Consider the following 20,652-nt stretch of genomic DNA (forward strand, 5'->3'; position numbering starts at 1 on the left):
AAATGTATCTAAGCTTATTTAATACTGTTAGGAATATAAATATTGACCCAAGAGTTTTCATTTAATGTTTTTTTTCAATTTTAAGTTTTGCTGTTCACTTTGTGTTACGGGGAAGTTTTCAAAGCAAACATTAGTATAAAGTACCCACTGTTCTTACTAGTTTTAACACCCTGAATATTAAATTCCTGGATTACATCCAAAGCAAAAGGTATATCTGTTTTCTGATGTGCTGTAAATTAGACATTCTTGACAACCACACCTTTCAAAATAGGATCGGGGAATTAAGAGAATATATAGAACCTTTCACCTCTAGGTCACCTGTTGAAGTTTAGTCAGATTGATAGTAAAGGAAAGCCATTTCTGTAACGAGAGCTGTTTGGTGGCAAGGCATGTGTGAACCCATCAGAGAGAAATACAGAGAAAGAGACATTAGTGAATTTATTTGGTTAGTGTTTTCTGACAAGGCCCCTTTTTGTTCAACTTGTTAATTAAGGGCCTGATCCAAAACCCATTGAAGTCTGCAGACAGATTCTCATTGACTTCAGTGGGCTGTGGATCAGGTCCTGGTTGCATAATTTTGTCATGCATTTGCACATTTGAGAAAACAAAGATTCTTTAAATCAGGAACATACATAAAAAATCAATTGATTTAAAATATTGGTCATCTGATAAACATCATCACTTGACTGCTTGTTCTTGTCAGAGCTGTGTAGATGCTATATGGATTACACATATCTTTTTTGCACGCCAGACATTGTAAAGTATTCACGCCTTAAAAACAATTAATGTCTGTTTGCAAATATGTAGTTTGTGGAGTTAAAGATAACATTGGAATGATTTTTGTTTCCAACATAGCTTTATTTTTCTGGAGAAGATAAGCTGTTATGCAAAAATCTCTATTATCCTACCCAAGAAAAGGGTAAATTAACATATGCTGAATGACCTAGTTTTCAGATTTTCTACTTTTTTCCCCTCTTACCTCATAATGATCTTTTTGCTGTGCTTGTGATTATGCTAATACAAACATTTCTATTTCTTCCTCTTATTACAAAGCATATGCAGGATATTTATAAGAAAGCTTAATATTATTAAGTTTGTTTGAATTATCAATCACTGAAAGATTTAAGATGCACTGTGAACAAATACAACAGTTGACCAAACACAACAATCTTCCTTTAAACACAGAAGTTGCATTTATTTTAAGTGGCATAGCTGGTCATTTACTTTATTATTGGCTTGTGATTCTCATTGCCTAAGAGCAAAGTTCCAAGGTTACTTTATGGTTCTTTATATTGTAAATAATCCCTATTTAACTGTGGACATAAGTGTTCTAATTTAATGGCAAAATCAACTGAAGAAATTAAGATAATCTTGTTTCTTTGGCTTTGCAAGTCTATTTTAATTGACAGAGTCAAGACTAAGCTTGAAAATAGTTCTTGACTCATTTTGACTGATACTATACATAATCTTCTGATTTTCCTCCCCAATGTGTAGGTTGATAAACAGGGAGGAAATTTGGAATGTAGAGAAACTAACACTTCAGCCATTGTATGTCATCGGTTTTGAAAAGAATTACCAGAAATGAAATGAGTTACAAGGTCTCAGAAAATGACTTTCAGTCGTTTTTTTTTCATGGAGAAAGACTTTTGGTTTGGAGATTTCAGGATATGATGACATTGCTAATAGGCAACCCTTCAAATGTTTCTGGATTTTTGTTTGATTAATAAAACAAGTTGGAGCTTGATAAATTTATGAATAGGATTATGTGAAGGGGTTGCTTGTAACAGCAGGGGACTGGACTTGATGACCCAGCAGGTCCCTTTCAGTCCTGTATTCCTAAATAAAATAACAAAAAATTGTCCATCTTATGATGCCTCCCATCTGAGGCTGTCAAACCACTATATAACCACTAATTAATTTGATGTCAGTGGGACTTAAGTGCTGTTCTGAACAGGAATATTTTCCAGAACTGGGGCCTAAACATTTACAGGTTGGACATTCTTTCAAACTTATCCGAACCTCAGAAGATCAAGATGGAAGCTTCAGGAGCACAGGGGCACAAAATGAAAAATAGTGGAAAACAAGACAACCTTTAAGGAAAAAACTATTTGGAACCTCAGGAAAGATTTTATTTGGGTTTTATTCAAAGGGAGAGGGACGCATTCTTAGTTTTTTCTGAATGACTTCATCTGTCTTTACTGGAATTGGAAGTAGAGATGGTCTCAAGCCTTGGGTCTGGATCTTGAACACTTTGAAGTACAGGGGTGTTTGGGCATGAAGTTATGTTTTGGTCTATTTGCAAAATTTTGATCTGGACTTGGATTTTGAACATCCTTAAAGTTTGTATTGTTCAGATCCAGCATTTTGGGTTGACTTAGACATGAGCCCAATCCCAAATCATGGATCTACCTATGCCTGGCAAAGTTCAGTGCCATCTCCAGATGGAAGTAAAGTAGAAAGAGTCGAAAGAGTAGAAGGCACAGGAGCAGATTAGCAGCTTTCGTTTTTTGTTTTTTGTTTCCATTTCCACATGTCCACTACATGCTAAGCAATTGTGTACACATCTGGAATGTTGTGCAGTTCTGTCAAACTGAATTCAAAGCCTCCCTTTCCAGTGGTGTAACCTATAAGAAAATAGTTTGTGGGAGAGGGAAGGAACTAGGAATGAGAATGAATGCATACTGCAGCCATACTGAGTGGGACTTAGCAGGATAGCAAAAAGAACAAGATGGACATGAATTACTCATCCCTCTTAAGTGGTGCACTTCTGCTTCCTGCATTATTAGCAATTGTACCTGTGCTCATTTTGCTATAAGAGAAGCACAGTTTTGTACTCAGTTGGAAAATTTAATTTTCCTTAACTATTGATTTTTCTTCAGAAATATATTAGAATCATAACAACAGTATTGTTACCTCTAACAGTTCCAAAACAGTTTTACATCCCAAGACTAATGACTGAACTCTGTGGAAATCCATTCATGCCTGTTTTTTCTAATTTTAAGCCAATTGAAATTTCACACTGAAAATGTAAACATACACTTCCTCTTACATGTACTGGGTGAAAAATGAACAGAAAGAAGAGAAAGGATAATCTCCCTTAGATCATTATATTTAGATTTTTTCATTATCGGGATCTTTGAAAATTCCACTGAGGCTATTAATTAGTATAAATGACAAAAACTTCTTTAAGGGCTTATGAATTTTTCTTTACAGCTTTTTCACAGTCCAGTATCTTTCACAGGAAGTTTTTCAACTTTTATTTTACTATTAGAGCATGTTTATTGCCATTTTAATTTAAACTTAGCATATGAATTATTTGAGCTTTTAAAATCTGTGTTTAATAGAAACACTGAACTGAGACTTGTTTAAGTACATAAATAATGAAAGTGAATTAAAATGTCATTAGATGGAATGTTAAATCTTGACTCTAGATTAATAATTTTCAGTGAATGGAAATAAATACACTTACTTACATATATACATATCTCTGGCACTTAGGTTCCTAATCATTTCCTTGGCAAAAAGAGTGAGCTTTACTTTACAATATGAATGTATATGCTTTATACCACACAAAACTTTAAAGCTGATATGGAACTAAAGGAACTATAATACTTAAATAGAACAAATATCTACTTGGAGATTGCTCTTTGCATTTTAAATCATGTCTAGACAAGAAATTAGAATAACCCATTCCTTGCTTTATGCTGAAATTGGGCTAACCAAAGACATTAATCAATTTCACACTATGGAGAAGTAATATGAAAAAAATGTGATAACAGTATATGGTGGCTGAGTTCTCTGTTGATTTTAGTATCCAGCCAGGCACCATTGGTATCAGGGACTACTATATTATACAGTATATGTTAAATGATGCTCCACTCCATGCAATGCTCTCACACTGTGAGCACATTAAAATGAAAGTAAGAGCTATGCTTAGGACAGTATGAGGACCAACAATTCTTTCCAATAAATCCCCACAGCTAGCACCTTCCAAAAGAAGTGAGGCAGACTAACAGAAGCCAGGGAAATTGATTCTGACGCTTTCTGCTTTCGCATCAGAAAATGTTGAAATAAGCACTCAGGACAAATAGTTACCTCTTTCAAAGCCACTGTAGCCTTCCTCCTTCATTGTTGATTCCCTCAACCTGAGAATGGGAATTAGCCATTGTTTTGAAAACAGAGGTCATATTGGAAAGAAATTGTGCCATGCGTGACTAACAAAGTCTTCTCATTCATGAGGAAATTTGGATTTAAATTTCAAATCAGGAATGATCTCTACCCAAAACTGTTTTTGAGCTATGAAGAAAGTCAACCCTGCATTTCCATGGAGATAGTTTGTGAAGCATAACATATGATGGGTCTCATCTTGTTTCATATGCCATTGCTTACCACCAAAATATACATTAGTCCTTGCTAAAGGAGCAATGCAACTCGTGAAAGCAAGGTATATTTCCCATTGATAATACTCTTCTCTATATAGCAAAGAAAGTTAATTGGAAATTTGTGGTAAGTGCATATTCTCTCCTCTTTTCCTTCATCACTCCTTTTCTATTCTGGGAAAATTAAGGTCAAATCTGAAGGCAGAGTAGATGACATGAGAGTGTATATCTGATGTGATCACAGTCCTATGTCAAACTAAAAGAAGGTAAGACAAGAAAAAAAGTTCAGCAGGTTACTTAGATGGAAGTTTGCAAGAGAAACGAATAAGGCAAATGTGGGAATTAATAGAAGAGCAGGAGCAAAAGGATGCAGTTAGTTTAACATACCTTTTGATATTTTTAACATAACTGAATCCTAATGAAATATAGTGAGTCTTTTTTGTATGAAATACCCATTACCTTTATCAGCACACAAATAGTAGTAGTAGAAAACATGGCAGGTAGAAGCTAGATGGGATCTCTGCGTGGGTCCAAAGAAGGCTAACAGAATGACTGATAAAAGAAGAGGGTCTGGAATACATGTCATGATAGTCTGGAAATGGAAAACCATCTAAAATCTGTAAATATCAGAAGTTAAAGATGTCCAGGAGCTGACATCTCTCTCTCTCTCTCTCTCTCTCTCTCTCTCTCTCTCTCTAAATAAACCATTTAAAATATATTAAAGATTTCCAGGGACTAATTTCACTGAATAAACCAGCATTTACACAAACAATAAGTCACTCAGTTGCTAACCTTAGCAATAATGCGCAGGCAATATTTTTACAAGAACAAGCTATCTTCATTTGTATTCACTACAAATATAATTTCCCTACATTTTCCTCTTACACTGCGTTTACATTGTCATAACTGCATTGACGTCAATGAAAATTCTTCTGCTTTACATCAGTGTAAATTAGAGCAGTTTATACCAGAACAGTTTAAAAAGAGTGAATATTTATTGTGGACAATGCAAAGAAAATTCCATTTTCCACTTTCATGCAAATTCCTGGAGCTTCCTCATGTTGTATTGCAAGAGAGGCTCTTTTACATTTATTTTTATTTACTCCCCTTACCTCCAAGACTGAAGGCCAGTTCGTCTGCTGCTTGAAGCATAACACGACATATTCTCACAGGGAAGCAAAAAGTGATCATGTCACACCCCTTCTGAGTTCTCTATCTTGGCTCCCTTCAAAGTTCCTAACTGGATTTAGTTGGCCCCGTATGTTTTCAAAGTCATGTAAGTTATGCCTACATAATTTTTTGGAGCCCACAAGATCGAGCCTCACAACCTTCGTCAACAGACTTGGGTTAGCAGGACTCACAGTGGTGCTCTAAAAATAGCTGGTACACAGCATTTTGAAGTTGAGGCTTGAGCTGGATCTTGCGATCTGAAGCCTAAGAAAGGGAGTGAGCTTCAGAGCCAGAGCTCCAGCTCAAGATACAACTTCAAAGCACTGTCTCATGCAGCTATTTTTAGAGCATCAGTACGATCCCCACAAGCCCAAATCTATTAATCTGAGCTGGGAGGCTTGCTCCCATGGGCTCCAAAATGCTGTGTAGACGTACCCTAATGCTCTGATTCAGTGCACATTCAGGTCAATGGACTGACTCTTGTGGACTTCAGTTGGCAGCAGATTGGGTCCTTGCTGTATTCAACACGACCTCCTTGCCCCTTGTCTTGGCAAGTATTCGTTATCTGAATACTTGCCTCTCAGCGAAGTATAACTTTGCTCTTTAGGTCAAGGGCCCATCACAGCTGCAGACTGTGAATTCAGAGAAGTGCAGGAGCTGCAAGCTTGGTGCCCTAAAGTGTGTGGGAAGGGAGGAGCCATAGCCTCCCCCATCCACACTAGCCCTGGTGTGGGCTAGATAACTGGGGTCAGGGAGAGAGCAGTCACCCTATGCTCTGGACTGCTTGGGGAGAGATTGTGGTTTCTCTAGCTCAGTACTGTCCCACAGGGCAGCACAACTCCCCATGGATCACACATATCAGTTAGCAGTGGCAAAATGTCATAATTTGGCCTTAAATATCAAAGCACAGTAGAAGTAAATTTTATGGTCACATGCAGAGCAATTTTATCTCAGTTCCTGTTCAAAATGGATTAACAATAGGTTGTAAATATCTTTAAGAGCCAATCATGCATTCTTTCACACACTAAACTCCCAATTGATTTTGGGTTGGTAGTTTTGGGTGCAAAAGGAATGCAAGATTAGGCTTTTAGCATCTGGTTAAATACCCACTGAAGGGGGTGGAAAGACTGCCAATGCCTTCAAAGAGCTTTGGATCAGGTTCTTAGGCAGCAATTTCATGATCACTGGAAGAATGGTTTAAAAACAGACAGGTATTTTTCAGAATTTTCAGTATGCTTCATCATGGGGGGTTAAAGGGTGCAAGAAAAGTTACACTTTACCTTTTATATTTTTCCGACTGTACCTTGTCTTACTACAGCTTCAATTGATATTCTCTGTTTTAGAATTCAAATTAATAATTCAGTAGAATCTTGGGAACTGAAGCCCAAGGAAGGGAGTGAGCTTCAGAGCCAGAGCTTTGGTCTTGTTTGTATTGCACTTCAGTCTCATCCAATCTTTATCTCTTCTAGGCACTGACAAAGCATATACAAAGCACCATCTCTTTTTGATGAGATGGGAGGGAGAAATGAAGAGGTCCACATAAACACACACACACGTACGTACACACACAAGACGTACAGTTGCCCATTAAACAGATTGCATTAAATAGATTGGGCAACAGAAGAAAGTGGTAGAACTTAGCATGACTGATTCCTTCAGAACAGAGAAGCAATTTCCCCAAATGACATTCTGAGATCTTTCAAATAGGAAAGGACAAGGTAACCCACATGAGAGACTATATACTTCATATGGATCAACAAAACCTTCTTATGCCAGACAGATCAAAGAGAATGAACAGGGATGCCTGAAATTTGCCATCACTGCAGGAGAGTATTAACCAATAAAACATGTCCTCTCTGTGAAATATCCAAGCTAAAGGCAGGATTTAAAGAGAGCAAGGAACTCTGATGGTTTCTAAAACAGTGGTTTTCAAGCTTTTTGAGCTGAGCCCCCCCTCTTTGAATTATAATTTTTGGTTGTGTTCCCCTCCCCCCCAACCCAGACAAAAATAGACACAATACCTGCTCCTCCCCTCTCGGGTTTTCTGGGTGGGGGAAGCCTCCAGGGGTGGAGTCAGCACTAGGCCCAGAGGCTGTCAGGAGCGGAAATCAGAGCAGCCACGGCAGATGTTGACACTGACCCATAGGCTGGGTGGCCGCTGAGGTGAGTCAGGGGGTGGCGGTGGTGTGGGGCTGGCCCAAGCTGCCAGGCGTTACCACTCGCCCCCCTGAATGTTCCTCCATACCCCACCGTAGGGGGGCATGCCCCATAGTTTGAAAACCTCTGTTCTAAAGCATGGGCCCAACAATTGCTCCTTCGAGGGAAGCTGGCATCTCCCTTCCTGTAGGGATCAATTTGTATTTAATGCACAACAATCAGCCTACCAGAAGTTAATTGAATGAATTGTATTTAGGACACCTAATTGAATGAAGTGTATTTAGGACACCTAATTTCTTTTAAAGTGATACTGAAATATTTATAGAGTATTGCAGACTGTAGGCAAAATTCTACTCAAGGGTGCTCACATATGATTCTCAAGCCATTTACAACACACACTTTGCTTCTCTACAGAAGAAACTAAACTATCTAAACTCCTACATGCCACAAGGGGCCACAACAGTGGTTCCTTTAACTCACCCAACAATATTGTTAATCTATCCAGCGATATTTTTAGCCCGGCAGAAGAGTCTGTCCTATCTTAGGGCCTCTCGTTCTGCCCTACCACTCCCACAAACATGATACAGTTCTGTGGTGACCTAGAATACTACTTTCGATGTCTCTGACTCAAGGAATATTTCCAACACACCACTGAACAGCATATTAACCCACAGAAACCTTCCTACCAATGCTACAAAAAGAAGGATTCTGCGTGGACTCCCTGTGAAGGTCGAAACAACAGACTGGACTTCTACATAGAGTGCTTCCGCTGACGTGCACAGGCTGAAATTGTGGAAAAGCAGCATCACTTGCCCCATAATCTCAGCCGTGCAGAACACAACGCCATCCTCAGCCTCAGAAACAACTCTGATATCAGAATCAAAAAGGCTGACAAAGGAGGTGCTGTCATCATCATGAATAGGTTGGCATATGAACAAGAGACTGCTAGACAACTCTCTGATACCACATTCTACAAGCCATTACCCTCTGATCCCACTGAGGGTTACCAAAAGAAATGACACCATCTGCTCAAGAAACTCCCTGAAGGAGCACAGGAACAAATCTACATAGATACACCCCTAGAGCCCCGACCAGGGGTATTCTATCTGCTACCCAAGATCCATAAACCTGGGAATCCTGGACACCCCATCATCTCAGGCATTGGCACCCTGACAGCAGGATTGTCTGGCTGTGTAGACTACACTACCAGCACTCCCAGCTTTCTCTGAGACACCACTGACTTCCTGAGGAAACTACAATCCATTGGTGATCTTCCAGAAAACACCATCCTGGCTCCTACAGATGTAGAAGCCCTCTACACCAACATTCCACACAAAGATGGACTACAAGCCATCAGGAACAGTATCCCTGATAATGTCACGGCAAACCTGGTGGCTGAACTTTGTGACTTTGTCCTCACCCATAACTATTTCAGATTTGGGGACAATTTATACATTCAAGTCAGCGGCACTGCTATGGGTACCCACATGGCCCCACAGTATGCCAACATTTTTATGCCTGACTTAGAACAACGCTTCCTCCACTCTCGTTCCCTAACACCCGTACTCGACTTGCGCTACTCTGATGACATCTTCATCATCTGGACCCATGGGAAAGAGACCCTTAAGGAATTCCACCAGGATTTCAACAATTTCCAACCCACCATCAACCTCAGCCTGGACCAGTCCACACAAGAGATCCACTTTGTGGACACTACGGTGCTAATAAGTGATGGTCACATAAACACCACCCTATACCGGAAACCTACTGACTGCTATGCTTACCTACATGCCTCCAGCTTCCATCCAGACCACATCACACGATCCATTGTCTACAGCCAAGCTCTAAGATACAACTGCATTTGCTCCAATCTCTCAGACAGAGACAAACACCTTCAGGATCTCTATCAAGCATTCTTAATACTACAGTACCCACCTAGTGAAGTGAAGAAACAGATTGACAGAGCCCGAAGGGTACCCGGAAGTCACCTACTACAGGACAGGCCCAAAAAAGAAAGTAACAGAATGCCATTAGCTGTCACCTTCAGCCTCCAACTAAAATCTCTCCAGCGCATCATCAAGGATCTACAACTTATCCTGAAGGACGATCCCTCACTCTCACAGTCCTTGGGAGACAGGCCAGTCCTCCCTTACAGACAGCCTCTGAACCTGAAGCAAATACTCATCAGCGACTACACACCACACAACAAAACCCCCTAACCGAGGAACCTATCTGTGCAACAAACCCCATTGCCAACTCTGTCCGCATATCTATTTAAGGGACACCATTAGAGGATCTAATCACATCAGCCACACCATCAGGGGCTCGTTCACCTGTACATCTACCAATGTGATATATGCCATCATGTGCCAGCAATGCCCCTCTGCCATGTACATTGGCCAAACCGGACAGTCTCTATGTAAGAGAATAAATGGACACAAATCAGAGGCCAAGAATTATAACATTCAAAAAACAGTCAGAGAAAACTTCACCCTCTCTGGTCACTCGATTACAGACCTAAAAGTGGCAATTCTTCAACAAAAAAACTTCAAAAACAGAGTCCAACAAGAAACTGCAGAACTGGAACGAATTTGCAAACTGGACACCATCAAATTAGGCCTGAATAAAGAGTGGGAGTGGATGGGTAACTACAAAAACTAATTCCCCCATATGGTTACTCACACCTTCTTGTCAATTGTTTGAAATGGGCCACCCTGATTACACTGGCCTCATTTCCACTATAAAAGTGATTTTTCCTCCCTTGGTGTTCTACTGTTGCGAATAGCCCACTTCCAATTTAATTGAATTGTCTCGTTAGCACTGACCCCGCACTTGGTAAAGCAACTTCCATCTTTTCATATACTACGTATATATACCTGCCTACTGTATTTTCCACTCCATGAATCTGATGAAGTGGGTTTTAGCCCACGAAAGTTTATGCCCAAATACATTTGTTAGTCTCTAAGGTGTCACAAGTACTCCTTGTTGTTTTTGCTGACACAGACTAACACGGCTACCACTCTGAAACCATTGACTTCACTGGGAGCTAAACATACACATTCAAAAACATTTGAAAAGCTTGTAGACATTGGCTAGTATAATGCAGCAATGTTCAAGCTGTATTTGAGGAAAGTACTAGATAATCAATTTTTTTTCAAAATTGGGAGACAGTATTAGCTTATGTTTGTTTTTGGCGTAAAACACTTTTTGGGTAGGAAGGGAGAAGGTGTAAGGTTATTCTTGTGGTTAAGGCACTAGACAGGGATGTGTACAACGTGGATACAATTCCTGGGTCTGCCATTGACTTTATATGACCTTAGGCAAGTTACTTAGGGCCTGACTCTTCTCTCTCTCAAAATCAGGACTGACTGTACTTCAGTCAAAAGAATGATACCAGTGTAAAGCATGTGTAAGTGGGAGGAGAATCAGTGCCTTAATCTCTCTGTGTTTCATTCCACATCTGTATAATGGCCAAGTCATGGTAGCAGCATAGTTAGTTACTATATGGCAGCTCCTCCCCTGGATTACCTCCTACCTCCATATAGGCTCTAGAGGCTGACAAAGGAACATGCTGCAGAGGTTCTGCTTCCTCCTTCTGCATCCTTTGTCCAGTTCCACCAACTTTAGCTCCTGTCCACCAGTTTAAGTGGAGAGCACAGTCAAGGCCATAGTTTTGATCCAACTCATGGTTGAAAGGCTTCTACATTTTAAAGGGTAATAGGAAATGTTGCTCAAAAGTTACAAAGCCCAAATAGGCATCCACAGTGGTATATTCTTTTCCCTGATGTCCTACACCATGATCACAAAGCTCTGTGCATACTTACAGTTTTACCAGAGTAGATGCAATAACTAGCTCCACCAAACAGAAGCATTTTTTTCTCCTTCTTTTGGTCCTGACACTTTTCTCTCTTAAACTGATCATGGTTTTGAAAGTTTACAGCTCATCAAGAAGAATTCTCTTTCTTTTTTTTTTAATAGTCAAAATAACAATAAAAAAATCACTGAAAGAAGTAGAAAATGCTTTAATCATTTCAGACCAGTATAAGAAATACGATATTTCATCTGACTGACACTTGACAAACAGATTTTTATTTTTATTTTTTGCCTGTACTTGTCAGTTCCAAGCACTTTTGAAGTTAATCAAAATCATCTTTTTATTCTTCTTTTTTTAAAGTGATTAGGCACATGCTATGAATAAGGGACAGTATACAGGCTGGTGCTAACCTGCTGGAGGTCAGGAATATTTTATTAGTAAGTGAATACAAATGGTACATACAGGAAGAAAACTAGCAATCATTATACCTTTCTTTTTAAAGACATTGAAAATCCTAGTTTGAATTCAGTCCTAAATATAAAGGCTAACTGTGATTTTGAAAACTCTGTTGCCTATGAAGAGAAATAATTTTCAGATCATGCTCCCAGATCACAAATTCTTCCTTGTGTTAGCACATTTGTCTAGCTGTATGGAGGTCTAAATGTAATGTGTGCAGGTGGAAACAGAATTTTCCAGAAGTTGCCAATACTGTAATTGTGTTCCTCAATTTTTTGATGCCCAACATGAGTTAACTAAGCTCTGATTTTCACCAGTGGGACACCAATTGAAGTCTCAGCACCTCTGAATAGTGGGCTCTACTTGTTTCAAGTTGAACACCCAAAAATTGTTCTTTCAAATCAATGTTCTTTTCTGAAAATATGGGCCTTAGTTTTTTAGCCCTCATTTAATTACTGTAATTATCTGTGCGTTTCTTTATTGCCCATATGTGCAATCTCTCTTAATCTCTTCAGAGGCAATATTTTTTCATCCAAAAATAATAAATAGATGATGCAATATTGGTCAGATGAAAGGAATCAATTTTACATCCACAGACACCTGTCTCAAACACCATATTAATGGCATTTAGTCTTCAGCATCTTTGGATTTAGCCCCTCTCATGCTGCTAAATATATATTTTACCTGTCATCAGAAATTGCACACCATCATGTTATTCTGTTTCTATAAACAGAAAGATCAAAATTAAACCACATCTAGCTGATAATGGCTTAAGCTGCCTAGATCGTTTAGCTCTCTTGGGGCTACATCCCAAAGACTGACTTAAAGTTGCTAGTTTGGCCTGTGCTCTAAATCAGAGTGACTTGCAAAACTGCATGTATGTCAGCCTTCCCCTGAGGTCAGACTTGTTGTTCCCCGTTTACAACAATGAAGTCCCTCAGTAATATCTGTTTCTGCCAGGGGAATAATTTGTTTACTTCTTACCAATATTTGGTATGGGGAATGCTCACTTAACCAGAATGTGCACAGGAAGATTTAAATCTCAACTACTATTATTAGTAATTCTGAATCTAGTCTAATGTACTGTACATACAGATGGACAGACAGATTCCCCTTCCCCACTGTTTATACAGTGTAGCTTGCATTAAGAAAGCTGGTTAGGAGGAGGAGTTTTGACAAACCTGGGGCAATGTATTTTGAGGTGTTGTAAAATGCTGAACAGATTTCTCAGTGGGTAAAACAAAGGTTAAGCTTTTAGACTGGAGAACGATCTGGGATAATGAAAGGAGATTTTAAGGCTTCCTCCAGCTCCCCCACAATGTATGCTTTCAAAACACATGCTTTTTCACCACTCAGGAGGCATACATTAACACTATATCTGACTGCTAACTCTGAATAGGAGAAGACCAATAGAAACCCAATCATGTCTCCTAGATATGTCTGTCTCATGAAGGAAACAATCTTTTAACTGATAACATGGAATAACATGAAATAGCATTCAGTGCAGTCAAAAAGTATGCAGGCATATTACTAAACTATTAGCTGTTTGGACAATGGATAGTATAAGTATAATGAGGCGATTGTTTTTCCCTCCTAGCGAAGCAAACCCCATTCCCCTTTGGGCTTCTCTGCAGGGTGTCGGCAAAGCTCTGATTTGCCTCTGCCGTGAAGAATACTCAGCACTATTTTGGAGACAGTCACTCATTGGATTGATGGGGTCTTCCGCTATGTAACCAGTTGCACTTGGTTCTGGATGAGGTTCTTGCTAATGCTGAAATGGCCCTTGCTACTGAATCTGTATAAGTGATGGAATTTTCTTGATAGGAGCATAACAAGGGTTCACCTAGTCAGGCATTATAGTGAGGCTAGTTCCACTATATGAATGGTTTTCAAACTTTTTTTCTGGAGACCAAGTTGAAGAAACTCGTTGATGCCCGCGTCCCAACTGAGTTGGGGAAGGGGGTTGGGGTGTGGGAGGGAGTCAGGGCTCTGGGCTGGGGGTGCAGGCTCTGAGGTGGGGCTGAGGGGTCTGGGGTGTAGGAGGGGGCTCTGGGTTTGGAGGGTGCTCAGGGCTGGGGCAGGGGTGTTGGAGGCGTTCAAGGCTCTGGGCTGGGGGTGCAGGCTCTGAGGAGGGGCCAGGGATGAGGGATTTGGGGTGCTGGAAGGGGCTCCAGGTTGGGGGGGGCCTCAGGGCTGGGGCAGTGGATTAGGGCGTGGGGTTGGGCCGCAGGCTTACCTCCAGTGGCTGCCGGTCAGGGGTGCAGCCAGGGTGCAGAGGCACGCTTCCCGTCTGTCCTGGCACCACGGACCGCGCTGCGGCCCAGAAGCGGCCAGCAGCAGGTTTGGCTCCTAGGCGGAGCCACACAAGCGGCTCTGCGCAGCTCTCACCTGCAGGCACAGCCCACTCCCTCCCCCCCCCCACAGCTGGAGTTGGTGCTCAGGGTGGGGGCAGCGTGCGGAGCCCCGCGGCCCTCCCGCCTCGGAGCCGGACCTGCTTCTGGCTGCTTCCGGGATGCAGTGCAGTGTCAGAACAGGTAGGGACTAGCCTGCCTTAGCCGGGCAGCACTGCCGATGGGACGTTTAATGGCCTGGTCAGCAGTGCTGACCAGAGCCGTTGCGACCGAGTGCCTTACGTTCCGCAACCCAGTACTGGGTCGCGACCCGCAGTTTGAAAACCACGGCACTATATTATGCAGGCTGGAGGAAGAATGGACAAAGCCATCAGTTCTTCATCATGCAGTCAAAAATTATGTGGCAAGTGTGAACTTCTGTCTGTTCTGGAGCAGTCAAAGGTTTGTGGCATGCTCTGATGCCCATCTGTTCTGGACACTAAAGGCCTAGCAGGGATGCTCCGGAAGAACAAGGCTTACACGCAGCAAAGGAGCGAGTTATTGGCTTTAATGAAGGTAAGTGACACACCCGCAACGGGGACTCCAAGCGTTGCTGTCACGGAGGCGGGGAACCCAGCACACCGGAGCTATGCCTGGGACGGAGTCCGACGAAAGGGGCGGACAACAAGCAATAAAAAACACTACACATTAACATATCATGAATAGATAATTAGGTGCTTTTCTAAGGGGTTTTCCTCTAACTGGCAACGGTCCATGTGCGGCGGTTGAAACTGGCCAAGGGCTGGTTACAGCCTGTTCTCTGTGTCCTACAATGACCATCGGCGCGAGAAAGCGTTCTTCCCTAGTTAGGCCATCACAGAGTCTTCTGCAGTCCCTTACACCATCTATTCATCATCCTCCCCAGGGGTGAAAGGAATATTCAACACTTACCGGTATGGGGGCCCAGCTCCAGCCCCTGGAAGGGGCGGGGCCTCGGGAGGAAGGGCGGGGTCTCAGGAGGAAGGGGCAGGGTTGGGGGGGTCAGTCTTCCTCAGCCAGCCCATCCATACTGGCTGGCCCACGCCACCCGTGGCTCCGTCAGTGGTTTAAAAGGGCCCAGTGCTCCAGCTGCTGCCGTGGTAGTGGCAGTGGAGGCTGGGAACCCTGGGCCCTTTTAAATTGCTGGCCCTGGGGCAGCTGCTCCCTTTGCCCCCTCTGCCCCGGGAGAGGCCCAGCTGATAAGGTCCCTACTGGCAGGGCCGCCAAAGAGGGGGGCAAAAGGGGCAGCAACGTTTAAGCTTTAAGGAGGGTCCTTTGTCGCAGCAGCGCTTTAACGTTGGCTGTGTATGGGCCAGTACCAGCTTCTTACCGGTATGCTGTAGCGGCCCGTACTGGCCCACTTTCACCCTTGATCCAAACAAAATGTTTTTCTTTGGTAGTTGGCAACTTCAGAAGCTTTGGAGTTTTGATGTTGATAACCTACCCAATGATTATCACACCCTCATCTGCATTTATTTGAATCTCTTTGGCAAGGAAATCAAGCTGGATATCTGGGAAGGAAAGGTTTCCTTGAGAGTTTTCCAGTAGTTTGCGGTGCTGGAGAAGATAGAAATACTATGAGATATGGAAACATGCCTTGTAGTATTTTGGTATTTCAGCTGTTGTGTGTAAATCAAAAAAGCACAGAGGAAGGCAAAAAACAAACTAACCCTGTTACCCCCCCGCACCCCTCAACCAGCCAGCCAGCCAACCAATAACAAACTAAGTTTGGTTTGAGTTTTAAGCATTACTTGGTAGTTGGCTCTCATTTTATTCAAATCAGTTTGGCCAACAATTTCTTGCCATTGTTTTATAAATTTAGGCTCACTTAGCAGTCATTTCACAACTGCCCTATTGTTATACTGGCTGCCCTTCTGGTTTGAACCATCCATTCTAAAATCTATTCAAAATATGGCTGGGTATTTGATCTCGCTCTGCTTCTTCACTCCCACTTTAAGAGAAATATAGTGGGAGCCAGGACTATCTGAGTTCTAATCTTGGCTCCAAAAATGACTTTCTCTGTGGCCTTGGGCAAATCATCTAAGATCCCTGTCTGTTTCCTCACCTTGTAAGATTGGGAGTGATAATGCTTTTCTACCTCACAGAGACATTTGGAGGATGAAACTCTTTGATGATTAGAAGTGCTAAATATGATTACACACCTGAAGATTAAAACTATTAGCACTGTTTTTTAAAAACGTTTTATATTTGCATCTTTCTCAAGATGCCCTGCCAACCCCTTACCACTCACTCTGTTGTACGCCAGTGGCAAGTTCTCAATGACTATCCCTTGATCACTATCAAAATGCTTTCAGGACAATTGGGGGGATGGCATTTACGAACTACAGAGAGCTTACTGTAGTTAATTTATAATTCTGTACTAGGGGGACATAATAGGTAATAGGATATGGCGCTTGAGTCTGATGTTCCTTACACTAGAGTAATTAAGAAATAACAACTGTTACCAGATTTGCTCGTTACTTTGGGGTATGCTCATTTATTAGGGTTACTCTTCTGAGGGTGGAGGGTTCAGTAATTCTATCAATGTTCTGCTTGTGTCACTTGTGTTCTCATATGGAGCTCTACTTCTCCCTTCTGCAAGTTCCCTCCCAGTGGGGCTATCCTGCAGGACCTAGGTTCCCCAGGGCTGGGTTCTTCCAGCCCCTGAATCAGATGAACACACACACATGCATTAACACAGCACATCTGAGAGGACCGAGTTAATCAGCACTCCCAAGCTGACCCCTTATATGTCCCTGGACTCAGCAGGCTGGGTCGAGCAGCATCTCCAAGCTGTCACCCTTATATGTTCCAAGTTCAGCACGTCCCTATCCCCACTTTCATGTTACAATTGTTCTATTAGTAACCCACCTGGTAAGCAAACCCCACAGGATTTTTGGGTGCTGCAGGGATCTTTAGCTTAGGTACAAGGAGCGTTGCTGCAGGTCGAACGGGGAAGTCAAAAAACACTCACGAGGGGGAGAGAGAGAGAGAAAGAGAAGCAACCAGCTTAATCATGAAAGTTATTTATTGCCAGGTAATAACCATACAAGTGCAGCCAAACAAAGAAAACAGTTAAAATATTAAATCTAACTTAAATTTGATTACAAAAGTCAGGTTTAGAAAACTATAACTGATCACACAAGTCAGGGTCAGAAGGCTATACCTAGAGAGAGAGAAAGCTAGGTTCTCACCACCCTGTGAAGCTTGAATCAATCGGGGTTCCCAGGTGGTGATGGCAGCTGAGGGTCCGGAGTGCTGGAGACAGGCAGAGCCCCCAGCTCAATCAGTCAGTAGAAGATGAAGTCCCAGTGGAACTGGTGCAGATTTTGGATCCAGGCATCAGAGCACTTACTTGAGTGTGGGTAGGGGTTTTTGTAGGGAAAGAACAATGGTTCAAGGGAGAACACTACATTTGTTTGTGGGTAAACTGATGGCTCAAGGGAGTATACCAAAGTTGTTTTGTTCAGGCTAGACAATAGGAACTGATCCTTCCTGGCTATGGGCGGTGTTCCTTTGAGGGAGCTCACAATGCAATTAGGCAGCTTCAGTATTTTGGATACCAGTGAAGGATTTATTACTAGAATTGGTTTGATAACTACTGAGCGCAGGGTGTGCGGGCATGGGTTCATTAACATCCGGAGCAGAGATTCCCTATCATGCAGTGCCTTCCTGCTTTTCTGGTCCCAGAGTTCAGTGCGGTTCTTGCCTTGGAATCTCTGTTCTCCATTCTGTATGCTAATGGAGATGCCTCCCTGTCCCATCTTTGATGCAAATGGGGCATGGGGAGTTTTCTTAATCCTGTCACCCTCGTCCAGAAGAGATTAGGTGTCCCTTCCACTATCTTTTCAATGCTTTCTGTAAGTTTGTCTTCTGATGGGCTTTGGTTCAAGCAGAGGCTGTGGGCAAGGGGCGGAGGGCGGGGAAGGTCTTTCGTGAGTCAGGCAAGCTGGATACTGTGCCCTGGTTCCCCAAGAACACAGAGCTGATAGGTAACACAACACTGAAGTGAGTGATTCTATGCCAGTGTGGAACTGGTATAAGTGACATCAAAAACAGTCCCATTTCTACAGGACTAATCCAGTCCTAGTCAGCTGTGTCTAAATAGTTACCATATAACCTCTGTCTGATGGAATGCATAAAAGGAGGAAGTGGTGGTGGTCTCAGGTCACACTGCATTTGGCAGCTGTAGTGGGTTCTTACCTGTCTCATCCCTGACTCAGGTTCCCTAGCTCGGGGTCTCAGTTCCCCCCTGCAACCAAAACAAAAACTGCTTCCTTTGCGGGCCAAACAAGAAAAGTCTAAATGAAAACAAACAGGTCCTTCATGGGCCAACCCTGGGCTCAGTAGTCCTTTTCTTCTTGGTGCAGGTGGTTGTGCTGCACCTCTTATGCCTTTCCTTTACTCTGGATTGAAGGCTTTTGGGTTACAAGTGGTTTTGGACCAAAAAAAAAAAGAAAAAAGAAAAAAAGAAAAGGCTTTTCAAACTATATAAAAAATTTCAGGAAAATATTTGTATTTTTCCAAAATTTCTGAGTTTTCTTCAATATGACAAATTTCACTGAGATTCAAAATTGATTTTGATTTGTAGCTGAGATTTGGCTAAATGAAAAATATCTATAACTATTTTAGCAATGAAATTGATAAAAATTAAAAAGTCAATAAATGTGAAAAATGAAAATTTTTGAAAAGGTCACATTTTTTCATTAATATTAATTTTGAAAAAGGGCCATTTTTTGACAAAAAGAAATTATGTTAAAAAAAATTTCAGCCAGCTCTAGTGGTCTTTAGGGTCCTTATCCAGCAAATACTAATGTGCATGCTTAAATGCTTACTCGGAGCTGCTCCATTAATTTACAAAGGACTATTCACAGTAGTAAAACTAAGGTTGTGCAAAAGTGTTTGCAGGATCAGGGCCGAGGGATGTTAATCTGGAAATGATCTTTAGGACTTTCATTAGCACTAGATTCACACAAAAATATCATGGAGGAAAACAGCCATGTCAGAGATGTGCAAAATTACAGTAACATTGATGCTATGAATTATACTTATAAAAACATTAGTTAGAAGTATAAGTACAGTCTCTACAAGCCATTCATTAACTGGGGGGAGAGGGAGGAGAGAATCCTCGTTTTGTCCCAGTAACAAAAAGACCACCTTTCTGCGCATGTGGGAAAAACTTGTAGCCTTTTCTAAAGCAGCAGGTAGAGATGTCAAACATGTATGACTCATTCCACTGCATGGACAGGCTGGGAAAAGACATTTAACTTTCAAGAAAATTTCTCTCCTTTGAAAAATTGAAAGATAGAATTATTGAAGACAAATGAAAGGGGACATACAAAAAAATATATTAAAGTTAAATGGAACTAACTGGGATAAGGTCGGCTGCTTGGAATTAGTAAAACATGTAGATTTAAACATAAGATTGCATCTCCACATACCAAAGTGCTGGGATTTGTCACATTTTGGATATGTGAATTTCTATCTTTTTTGTATAGCTACATTCACAAATTGATTACACCGTGGATTTTTTTGCCAACTGAAAATACAAAAGGTTAGTACCCACAGGCACAAATTCATATGAACCTACTCTTTCAGCTAATTTGAGTTTCAGTTACGTAGATTTTAGATATGCAGCAGGCACTATACAAAAGTCTACGGTTAAATATAGTTCAGTGTCAAGGATGTGACAAGCTGACACTTTAGCTCGAACATTTGAAGTCAAGGATGATAAAACCAGGTAGGACAGCATGATTTATGGAGAGCAAAACATTAGCCTTTGATCTGATTCTCCACTCAGTTACACTAGTGTAAATCAGAGGTAACTCCATTCAAGGCAATGGAGTTATACTGGTGTAGAGGAGAGATAAAGCAGGCCACTTATCTTCGAACTGAACAAGTTCTGAAAGTCTATGTCCAGTTTGTGTGATATATAGAGTTAATTGTTAATATTATCTGGGTTTGTATTTTTAATATCTTGTATGGTGCTTTTGTGGTCTCTCAGGCAAATATATAATTATAATATTCAGGCTTTTTTAAACCAATATAATTTAATCTAGGGACCATCTCTTGGGCAGCTATATAATTATACCTCTTTTTTATTTATAGGCAATATTACAACATGTTCCAGACAGAACTGTTTCAGTTTCTTGGGTAAATATTGGATACGTTTAAATATAAATGTTTAGTTAAATTTAAAATAATAAAACAAAACATGTATATTACGTGGCAGAGAGCAGAACAACTTCTTTTGTTGAATATTTTATTGTATATAAAATTTATTGAATATTTTGTTGTGTATACTTAT

This window comes from Natator depressus, chromosome 4 (genome assembly GCF_965152275.1).
Source record: "Natator depressus isolate rNatDep1 chromosome 4, rNatDep2.hap1, whole genome shotgun sequence".
Classification (NCBI taxonomy): Eukaryota; Metazoa; Chordata; order Testudines; family Cheloniidae; genus Natator; species Natator depressus.